We start from the raw sequence: 12088 nt of genomic DNA, 5'->3' as shown, positions 1-12088 counted from the left end.
ATCAAATGGCCAATGGTGGCAACACCATCCCCAGCAGGGAAGTACAGTAAACTCCATTATACGAAGTCAGCGGGACTGGAAAATTGGCTCTTTGTAATATCGAGGTTCATAATTTCAAACATTTTCAATAAGTCGCGAAAATATATTTGCTTTTGTTTCCTCTTAGCCTTCTTAGCCTATTTCCTAAATAACATTTGTAAGTTAATACTTGGAGTTCTGCCGTGTTTTCAGCTGAAGGCTCTATCTTCTTAATTAGTTATTTTCTTTGAGATTCAGTTACGACCATAAATTACGTAGGATATGATTATCTTCTGGTGAATATTTGAAGTAAATTCTTTATGAGTTCTCCGTCTGGCGATGTTCCTACCTGAAAAAAAGTTTGAGAAGCAATTTCCGTTTTCGGAGAAATAAAGAGAGAAAGGTTATTATCCACATTCGTTGCTCTCCTATAGCACACGTTTTATCATTTCTCAATGTGTGAAGCATTGGTTCACTTGCAGGGATTCCCAGAAATTATAGCCGAAAACCTGTACCTCAACCTCATTTAGTTTTCGTGTTTTTTCTCCACCGTATTGAAAATTATGCAAAGAATTATTGATATCGTAAGGATTCAGTATATCGATACCATCAGGGTAGGCAGGATTAGTTAAAAGAAAACTCCTTATTACTCAAAGCAGGTTTATTAGCCACGTTCGTGCTCTACTGCCGCCAAACACACACTCTCCTAGTGTCCTCTTTTTGCATGCATAGACGCTCTATCTCCACTGTCCCGTGGTATATCCATCCTGCCAACGTTGCATCAGTCCCACGCTTGAGGTGAGGAACGGGAAGGGATGTGAGAAGCGAAGGAAGGACTGCGGACTCGACAGCGCGTGGGCGGTGGGTGGCGTGAGGTGAAGGGGAAGGCAGAACAGAGTCCCTCATCCCACGATGCTTACACCACCCTCCCCCCAAACGTCTTTTAATTCTTCAATTAACATGTCTTGTACACAGGGCAGGCACTGCAATATGTGAACGGCAATTTACATATAACAAAATCTTTACCCGAACACAATGCTTGACAACGGTCAGCACAAGGAAACTACAACAACACAAAATGCAATGAGTCCACTATAAAATGAAGTTGATGACACTTTGTTAACTATGAAAGATTTCAAACACACTTTTATCTGAAAATAAAATCACTGAACATAAAATCTCCAATATTACTGCTACACACTTAAGGCACAATACATAATTGGAATATCAAAGCAATAATTAAGTCCCCAAATTCCCGTATTCCATACATAACATATATATTCGCTGGAATCCATACCCCAAAACATACATATTTTTCGTATTGACGTTATCGTTATACATCACAAAAACAAGTTACCTCAGAATCATTACAATCATATAGCCCTCACGGCTAAGCATTGACAACATAAACACTTCACTCATGCAAGATTTATTACCAATTCTTCTCTTCATCTTCTTTTCATTACAATTAACCCATTTTAAGACACCTTTGCTCCCTTTTTAATTCCTCAAACTCTAATGGCCTAATCTCCATAGGCTCCCGGGCACACATCTCTTAACCCATAGTGCCATAAATAGGCAGATAACACTCCCAGCCATCAGGCTACAACAACCATCACAATCACAGTACACTGGACCATAGTTTTCACTTCCTCTAATTCCGTACACTGGCGAATTTTTTTTACAAGGACTCTTCGTCGTACTCCGCTCACTGTTCTTCTTGTGTTGGAGGAGGGAAATTGGGGTCCACAGGATCGGAGGTCGTATGGCGATCTCTGAGGGAGGGTAGTGGGGGTAGGATGCAATTCACGTTCTTCTCTTGTCGTACACTCGAGGGCTGCCCATGGCAATTCTACTTCGCTGACCCCCGGGTTAACACTCGATTCTCCGTAACACTCCGTATTTAGGTCTGGGCTTGATGCTTCCTCTCGAGGGACAGTGGACTCAGGGGGGGGGAGCTTGAGGGATTTCACCAACACTAGGGGTGGGTGAGGGCTCACTTTGGGAAGGGGGGGCTTCAACTTGTGTATTCTGCGATTCTTGAGGAGGCACTGGGGGACATGTGGAATTAGTCACATAAGGTAAATTTTTCCTTGGTCTTCCCCTCCCCCTTCTAAACACTTGCTCAGGGTGGAAATCACAGTCAGCTTCTCGCTTTTGCTTTTTGCACGCTCGATCAGCACACACAAACGGAATTTTGCCAACGCATTCCTCCCATTCACTATCGGATATGGCATTTCTCAGTCTGCCACGCCGTCTTTCTCCATGGGGTGGGGGAGGAACCGAAAGATGACTAGGGTGGGGTTTCACTCGATCCTGATGTACGATCACAGTCATATGCTGAAGTTGCAATTTTAAATTGGAGGGGAAAGCACTTCTATCACCCTATACGATCCTTTCCAGGGGCTGTGAAACTTTCACACACTGCCCGTTTTAAGAACTGGGTCCGTCAAATAAACTTAATCACCCACTGCATAACGCCTATTCTTTGAACTAGTCTTTGCCCCTCTGGCCTGTTCCTCCCGAGCTTTGCTATTATTACGTTCACACTTACCCTGAATTACCCTTAGTCTGTCTTGCAGTTGCAACACAAAATCATCCACTAGAATCAGAGAAGAGCCGAGGCACTCAAAGGGGGTTTTCATTCGTTCACCATACACTACTTCGTGCGGGGAGTGGCGAGTACTCCGATGCCAGCTCGTATTGTAAGCTGATACGGCATGATCAATTAAAAGGTCCCAATTATTGTTCTTACTAATTACATAGTGGGAAAGAATTTGAGCAATGGTTCGGTGTACCCTCTCTACACGCCCGTTGCACTGAGGATGAAATGATGATGTTAGTAATTTTGTGATCTTTAATAACTTGCAAACATTTCGAAAGAGCTCGGAAGTGAAGTTACTACCCTGATCAGATAGCAGTTTTTCAGGGACGCCAAATTTAAGTATCCATTCGCGGATAAAGGCCACTGCTATTGTGTCTGCTGTTTGGTCACTTAAAGGTACCATAACTAAATATCTCGAGAAGTGATCAATGATCGAGAGTACAAAATGGTTCCCACGCTCTGTCTTCGGTAAGGGGCGGACAATATCCAGTGCTACGAATTCAAATGGTGTACAAGCCTCCGGCAGTGGCTGCTAAGGTGCCCTCATTTTCCCATAGGGGGATGTGCGCAAACATGACACGCACCCTCTTACATACCTCTCGCAATCTCTCTTCCAACCCGGCCACCAATATTGCCCACACGCACGATGTGTAGTAGATTCTACTCCCAAATTACCAGCAAGCATATGGTCATGACACTGTTTAAGTATTCCATTTGGCAAATCCTTCGGCACGACTATCTTACGTTCTCCTTCCTCTACGCGGCACAAGAGACCATCCACCACTTCGAAATGTTTCTCCTTTCTCCACTGAATGCACTCGTCACCTTTCTGATAATAGCTTCTTGCGACACAGGTACTGGCGTTGACTCGTCGCAACCCTGGAGAGCATCGTCTAGGGCAATATAATCGCTTGATGTTGCGCGCTGTGATCCTCCTTCCAAGTATTTTTTGTATTTGTCCTCCAAGCATCTAATCTTCTCCATGATTTCATCTGCAGCAGCTTCCTGAAGATATAACACAACGAATTAACCATAGTTGTGTTATTATGGGAGTAAAACTACTGCTAGGTTAGTTGCATCGAATGCCAACCTTGGGAACATCCTCATGAAGTGCTATCAAAGGGAATCTGGCCGAATTCCAGCAATTTGAGATTGTAGAGAGTAGAGGAAATCTCTCTCCAGGACTCGGCTATGGTGCAGATTGCATGTAATAGCATCCATTTAGGGAAATTGTTCATTTCTGTTCCCATTTCTAAAAGAAGTGAAGAGATTTGAAAGAATGGTAAACACGAATAAAAATATCTTAATCAGTATCCAAAAATAGATGAGAAAAATAGGTGAATGTATACATACCGATCCATCGCAAGTAATACTGCACAAGCTTCTTCCAGTACAGGACTTTTAAGTTCTGAATAATACCTTGGTCCAAGGGCTGGGACTTGCTAGTCGAGTTCGGGGGTAAAAAGAGGACTCGAACATTAGCCAATTTTAGATTTTCCATGTATTTATGGACGGTGGCATTATCCATGATTAAAACTGCATATTTTCTGGTTTTCTCCAGCCATTTTTCTCTGTAGACGTATATCAGTTTGCTCGAAAATTTCACGCGTCATCCAGCTGTTTTTGTTCGCATGGTAAAAAATTTGGAGGGCTTCCAACTTTACGTGTTTCAGACACTGTTGCCTTTCAAATTTTCCAATGACAACTGGCTTGATTTTGACCGTGCCCATTTGGTTGATGCAGAGCCCCACGGTAACACACTTTTTGCTCTTTTTTCCCCCATGGCACCTTTGCCCTTTAAAACCCAGGGTTACGTCGGGTAAAGCATTAAAAAATAGCCCAGTTTCATCAAAATTATAGCTGTTTGGCACTATACTCTTGAAGTATAGCATTGTTATCTATGTGTCACGTCTCAATAATTTGAGTATTAACAGAGCCTTCTTCCCCACTTATCTTCTGAGATACAATGTTGAATCTTGCCTTAAAATTTGTTAACCAGCCACTGGAGCATTTAAAACTGTCAATTTTCTTTTGCAAGGCTATATATTCGGCCTTTTCTTGTAATATTGGGCCACTGACGGGAAGCTTTTGCTCACAGCACTTACAAAAGAAGGTGTATAGCTCCTCTTCAACCTCCGCAAACTTGGTGCAGTGCAGACTTTTCATTTTCAGGGAAACATCTGACCCGACTTTTTCTTGTAGTTTACCGCAGTTTGCTATAATTGTCGGCAAAGTCGACAGTGGGATTCCAAACTTTTCTGCAATTTCACTTTTACTTAATCTCTTCACGTCCACCTCTTCAATAATTTTCATTCTTATTTCTAAGGATAATCCTCTTCTTTTTTGTTTTGGCTGTGAAGGCTCCATATCCCCAAAGTTCAAACACGATCGCAAAGAAAACATTACTATTGGAGATTCAGAGAAGCACTGGTTGTTGCTTACAGACTCGCAAGGCACCGACTGAAGCCCTTCGCACTCTAATGAATTTAGTTCAAGCCCATTCTCCACAATTCAGCACTTCAAGAACGAAAGACAGCTGGATGCCCCACCCCCCCCTTGTGGATAGATACCAAAGTGCTTGGCCGAAAACTTAATGCACAGAATCATGAAATACCTGATGCACAAAGGTTAAGAAAAGACTTCGCTGTTTCACAAAATAAAATATATTTGCGACCGGTTTGGATACAGCGTATCATCATCTGGCTGTGAAGGCTCCATATCCCCAAAGTTCAAACACGATCGCAAAGAAAACGTTACTATTGGAGTACGCCAACCACCATCGCATTTATCATGAAATACCTGTTTAAATTAGTATTAGAGGAGCCATTTTGCCCTCAATATGGGCTTGTGTATAAAGTATTATATCATCGGTGATATCCTTGTCTCCCCATCTTTCATTGCTGACAGCCCCGACCTTCCCCCAAAATGTAACGTTTTGTCTAAAATGAAAAATATTTCCTCTATCATTGAGTAAATTAATTCTCTTCTTTCCTCATGTTACCAACTATTGATAGAAAAGTGTTGTCACAAGATGGCTTGATAACCTGTAAGACGGTTGAAATTTGAGTAATTTTATGGACTTGTGACATTTTCTTGGTATGATTGAATTACGTAGGGTTTAAGTAGGAGTGTAAGAAATACCCTGCGTGACCTTCCTTGCATGTTCCTAAATTCCCACCATAAGTTTTTAGGCAAACCTTTGAAACGTACTTTGAGGTCTGGGGGTATGCAGAGGAGTGTAAAGCACAGAAAAAATAAAAAGGCACAGTTGAAACGAGTATCAAATAATTTAATAACAAAAGAAATGGTCGATTAACAAAAAATATCACCTTTCTGAACTGTGGTAGCCAGGAAACTAACTAAAAGACTCGGGGGGAAAAGGCAAGGTTAGAAACGGGGATGGAGGATTGTTACCTTGGCTGTAGGAGGTAGTGGTGGTCAGAAAAGGTACCTTTGGTCGCCTCCTGGGAGCAGCTCTTCTCACGCCCAAACACTCGACAAGAGCTTTAGCAAAACAGTGCACACTGCTCGCGGGCAAACATTCCCTTATATATGTTTTGGCCCATTTGCCACCACCATGTTAGGCCCCTACTGACCGGAGGCCATTTCCTTTGGTGGAGGATTTCACTACCCACCAAGCTGTTCCACCAATAGCATAGAGTGAGGCACGGCTCACCCTTTCTCTCCAAAGTTGCACTGTCATTTACAATATCACACTTTGATACACCACAGCCATAAGCACTAATGTGTTTGCTGCTTTCACCGGTGTAACTAGTTCAGTCGACAAATTTTTTGCTGTTGTTTGTATAAACGAAATCCATTTGCTCCTGGGGACGGAGCCGAGGTTCACAATTTCAAAAAATTTCGTATTTTTGAAACTTCATATAATCGAGAAGCACCATGTATTTACCATAGGCTTTTTGCCGGGACCGCAATTTCACTTTGTATAATCAAAAACTTCGTGATATCCTGGCTCGTATGATCAAGAGTTTACTGTAATTGGGTGCAAATTTCCATGTGTATTACCTGTTGGTAATGGCTTTTTTATTAAAACTAATATTATGTGATATATCGTGATATCCTCACTAATATGCTATGCAATATCCTCACTGTGAATGTCTGAACTTCTGTATTCTGATTAGATTGTGATTAGTAATGGAATCCGATGGTTATTTTTTAGTTCTCATTTGAGTTTCGTATTGTTGGGATGCGATTTTAAAAAATGTGTGATAAGGGTAAACGTTTGTTGTAGAATAGCATTATTTTTCCTGTAGGATTTAATGCTTCATTACAATGATTTTTAAGTGGCATAACACTGTGATGATGTACCTGTTGGATTACCAGGGTAAGGCCTCATTAAAATATTCTATACTTGAGACTTCACTAACGGAGACTTTATTCATATGTTGGTTAATATGAGATTGCATCTCTAGAATAAACAAATAACAAGCCGTTTAACTTTTTCGCTATTCCTGCATCTTTCTATGCACGTGTAAGGTAAGCATACTTAGAAACGTTAATTAATGACAGCCAAACCTTGTAATGACTGTTGAGTGGGGAGCTATGTACTTAGTGAATAAAAAAGGTTATAGATTTATGAAATTTTGCTATTGCGAATCATATCAGTGAAATAGAGAATCAGATATAATTTATTTCTGTATTTCATGCAAAATAGGTCAAAAATAACCTCTGAACCGAAAGTGTGTTTTCATCATGATAATTGTTGAGGTGTTTATGCTCAAAGATAAAAATAGCATGAAAATACGAATGCGAGGAAGTACAAATTAATTTTGTTTTGCTCATCTGCTAAATCCAGTGTTGGTGGCAGTGAAAATAGTGATGCACGTTTATTCCTTAAAACAAATTACTTCATGCATAGTGTTATTCCACTTTGTTATTCTGTATAAAACCAGGCTATAGCAGTAAACAGAAAACATTTTTTGGTAGATAGTCAAGCTTATTAACCTTGAATATTTAAGGAATTAATTAAGGGCTTGCCAGTGGTGTACTTTTACGAAGTCACTCCAAAGCACATGTAAAGTGAAAAAATTCCAGAGGAAAAATCGTGCATGGGATTTGAAAATAGGGAATTTTAAATAAATGCTTAACTATGATTGTATAATAATCTTACAATTTTTCTAAAGGTTCATATCACAAATTGTCAATCAAATAATTAATAATCTGTCATGTAAAATGGTTTATAACTTGTTTTATTTTTGAACTTAGCAAAATCTTGAAATGAAATTTCTCAGGTTTAAATGAAAGAACTGCCATGATGTTGCTTGCCATGAAACTATGCAGTACAAATCTTCGTATTTTTAAATTTTTAATCAGATGTAAGATAAACTAGTAAGTGCATTAATTTTGGATTTAATATACCATTTGAGATAGCCCTTCATATTCAGACCCTGCAGTACTTATGAATGTGATTGCACTCTTTCACTATAAACAATTTTTTAAAAATTGTTTAATTGTTATTACTGGGACATTTTTGCACGCTCATGTTTTTTGCAAATTAAATGGTATTTTTGTCATCATATTTTAAAATATAGTTCTTGCCTTAGCTGATGCTTGATGCATTGCTTACCATAGGGTTGCATTTGCTAATCACTGGGAATGTAATCACACAACCATCATCTTCTAGACGGGACCATTGGATCCAGTAAGAGTGCGTTTGACAACAGTACTGCAGGGTTGAAAAAATTTCCCATATTGATGTACCCTTTTATAAAAATCACTAATTCTTAAGAATTCTGCAACATCTAGGTGAATCATTATGATTTCTAGGATATAGCTCTATCACTTGAATAGTAAATTAGCATAAGTAACCATAACTCTCATAAATGAAAGGAGGCCTGGCCGCTGTGTAGTTCGGTATGCATAATGGTTTCTAGAATCTTGTGGCAACATTTCCTTTAGATATCACCTACAAATAGGATGGCGAAGATGATATCTCTTCCTTGTTTTGTCAGTTGTGGCCTTATCAGTTTCATGCATGCATTAAATTAAACTATTTTAGATATTTTGGTGTTAATGTAAAAAGGTGGTAATGTAATGATCCATTTGAAGTGCTATGTTCTTAATGCCGACCCCTTGAGAGCAGAAACATTGTCATGTTTGTATGAGCTCATAGTGTACAATTTGATGGAGTTGGTGATGCTTAAAGATGGTATCCATTGTTCTTAAATGTATATTGTCATGAACAGCATTGACTAGTCAATATGTAAATGGTGTTTCATTCATCTCTAGGTAAAGTATCATTGTAGTGTTTTTAATGCAGCAGAGTTTGAAGCAAATTATCTGTGAAAGAGGTTCATATTTTCTTATAATTTTGAGTCTGAAATGCAAAGATAGTTTCCCTTACATTTATATAAAATTTGTTTCAATTTGTTTATTGAAAATTTTATCGGAATGATATAGCCTGTATTTATAGTATTCTCATTTGAAACTCATTGCATAAATGTTAAATTCATCTTAATGGAATATTTTGTGTAACATTAAAACTTTCATGGATACGAATGACACTACTGGTCCAAATAAAATTTTCATATGAAAATGCAAAAGGGAATACTTCTAAACTGAATTTCTGTGGAAGCCCTATGTTGTATGGCATAAAGTAAGAAACCTGAATTTGCGAGGAATAGCTGAGGAACTAATTTATACTCCTATGATTTACCTGAAGAATAAATCAGTATGTATCAATATATACAACCACATGCCTCCCCATTGTCATTTAGTACGTGGCTGGTAAAATTTGCATTTTCATGCTCCCTTAATGCTAGAAATAATTCATTGATGTGCAGTACAGTACTACTGTCTAAAGCATATAACCCAGGGTCAGAAAATAGGCTTGGTGTGTCCAAGTATATGGCTAACTATGTATGTATGGAATTAAACGTCGTGGGAATTTTTTCGATTATAGAAAAATATAATAATTGCAAGTAGGATGTGTTGATTCAACCTTGTCTGAATGATTTTGCCATTCATGAAAGTGTCCACTGAAATGTTTGTGGATTGATTTTTCAGTTATTTTTTCATACAATGCTAACAAATGAGCCGAGTTCAAATACGCAATATATGCAAAGAGTCCAATAGAGATAGCGATTTTTCTTTTTTGGTGAGATCTTGCATTACTAAGCTCTACAGTATATGTTCTTGTTGGGTTTCCTTATTAAATTTTGTTCATTCTTTGGCTTTTGTAAAGGCAGTGCTTTATAAGTTATGTATTTTTCTCTTATGATTTGGAAGATCTTATTTAACTTCTACTTGCTCAAAACTTAAAATTTCTTGAAAGCATTAGTCAATTTGATAAATTATCTTATTCACCCATGACATTTGCCTACAATCATACTTATTGTAATTTACTCATATTTAGATGTGTATGTACTTTGAATATAATGTATTCATAATATTTTCTATTGTGGTATTCATGATATTTTCTACTAATGGCTGCATTAAATTGTAATGTGTACCCACTTAAGATTAGAATCATTAGGCAAATATTTATAGCAATTATCAATGGAAGCAGTTCAAAAGATTTTTACATTTTCATGTATTTATCTATTGGTGCTCAATTTCTCAGGATGTTATTAGATCCATAGATCTACGAAGGGATTCTACGGCATTTTAAGCTCCTACGTTAAGCAAATGAGATACACAAAACCAGATGCATCTAACAACACCCCTTTGGTGTTTATGTTCTAAATTTGATCTGAAGTTTCCCTAGAATTTGGAGAAATTGATATTTGAATGAAAAAAATATGGAAAAATTCAGAAGAAAAGGTTTTTACCGAACAATTTTACCTGTGCAAAATATCAATAAAGTGACCAAGAGGACTGCTAAAGGAGGCCCAATTACATCCCGTACATGGCTGATTTATTTTGCCACTTCGGTCGCATTTTAATCTGTTTTCAAAAATGTCTGTTGCACGGTGATGAGTGCAATGCGATCCACTTTGTTCCAATATCTTGTGTTATAATCTTTGTAATTGCGAGGAATAGCATGGAAAAGTTATTAATATAGATCACGTCTACATATATATGCATTTCAATTAACGCCCTTAATTGTACCTTATTTTTCCATGAAACTCAGATCAATTTGTGCGTCAGCAACGCAAGTGTCTACTTTTGTAAACCTTTTTAAATGTGCGGTAGATGGCAACAGATCTAGAGGCTGACTTGAGGAATCTCTTTTGTAATATTTGTCAAAGTGACTTTTCTATGCTATAACACCACCCTTAAAAATGCCATCCATGTTGCTGTTCACAATAAAAGAGATCTTGTGATACTCTTCTGGGAATGCATGGTGTTTGTTCTTTATTATATCCTATGCCTGAAAAGGAGGGCATAGTGTGAAGGCAGTGACTCTGCACTTGGCAAGGAAAGTTAATGAACCAATTTTCAGTCAGTATTTCAAGATATTTTAATAAAGTGCATGTGAAACCTATGCAGGATTTTCACCCTCGGGTGATTTTAAGTGTATCTTGTTGGCAGTTCAACGGATTGCTGTAAAGGATTGTGTTGGCTGTGTTTTTTTGTTGCGTGCTAAGAATGCTTGCAATAATGTTCTCTGTATTCTAATGCATAGAGGGATTATAGAGAACATTGAAATTTTTTTGGTGATCTTTAAATGCTTTATTGCATTGGAAATGACTACTGTATTAATATTTAATGCCTATTGCTTACAAAACCAATGTCCAGGTTAATGAAGTGAAGGGGTGAGAGAAACGCCTTTACTTAATTGTTTGAAAGATTGTTTTTTCCAATTTCATTGTTTCTATTCAAGATCTTTGGGTAAACCCTATGGTGTTTTGTGAAATATATACAGAGTTACTTTCATCTCTTCACTCCTGCCCTTGGTCAGCTGAAGTCCATGGTGGAATAAATGTAGTAAACATGATATTTTTTTGTTGCAATTAAATTTGTGTTTTTCTATAAATTCATGGAGTTGTTTATGAAGTTTCAGAGATTCTATACCGTAATCCTTGGCACCTTAAATCCACTGATTGCTATCATCCCCTTGTTTGCTTTTACTACCCTTACCATCGTGTAGCTTTTTCATTACATCTTCTATCTTATACAAATAGTCATCTATACATTTGTTTCAATTCAATGAACTTATTTTCATTTGATACTGGTCTCCTCTCCTTTTTACCATGTTGAACGCTGCTACATCCTACGTTTTTACTGTTCTCATCTTGATCACCCTCTTTTATGTATCTTTGCAAAATATTTTGACTGGACTTTTTTATGAGTTCTGGACTCCTTTTCCAAACCTTTCTTTTACCATTATGTATGAATGAAAAATCTTTGGTTAACTCCTAAAATCCACTTATGATTGAGTGCAATACAGTGGTTTTGCTGTATAATCACATGAATAGGCTGGATAGACTCTGTTGGCTGTGAAGGGTTTGCACAGTTTAGAAAATTCATGCTTGCCTATGGATAATGGGATTGTTAAGTTAA

The sequence above is a fragment of the Ischnura elegans genome, chromosome 7 (assembly GCF_921293095.1).
Source record: "Ischnura elegans chromosome 7, ioIscEleg1.1, whole genome shotgun sequence".
NCBI lineage: Eukaryota > Metazoa > Arthropoda > Insecta > Odonata > Coenagrionidae > Ischnura > Ischnura elegans.
The sequence above is the reverse complement of the archived record's forward strand: the minus strand, read 5'-3'. Positions refer to the sequence as shown.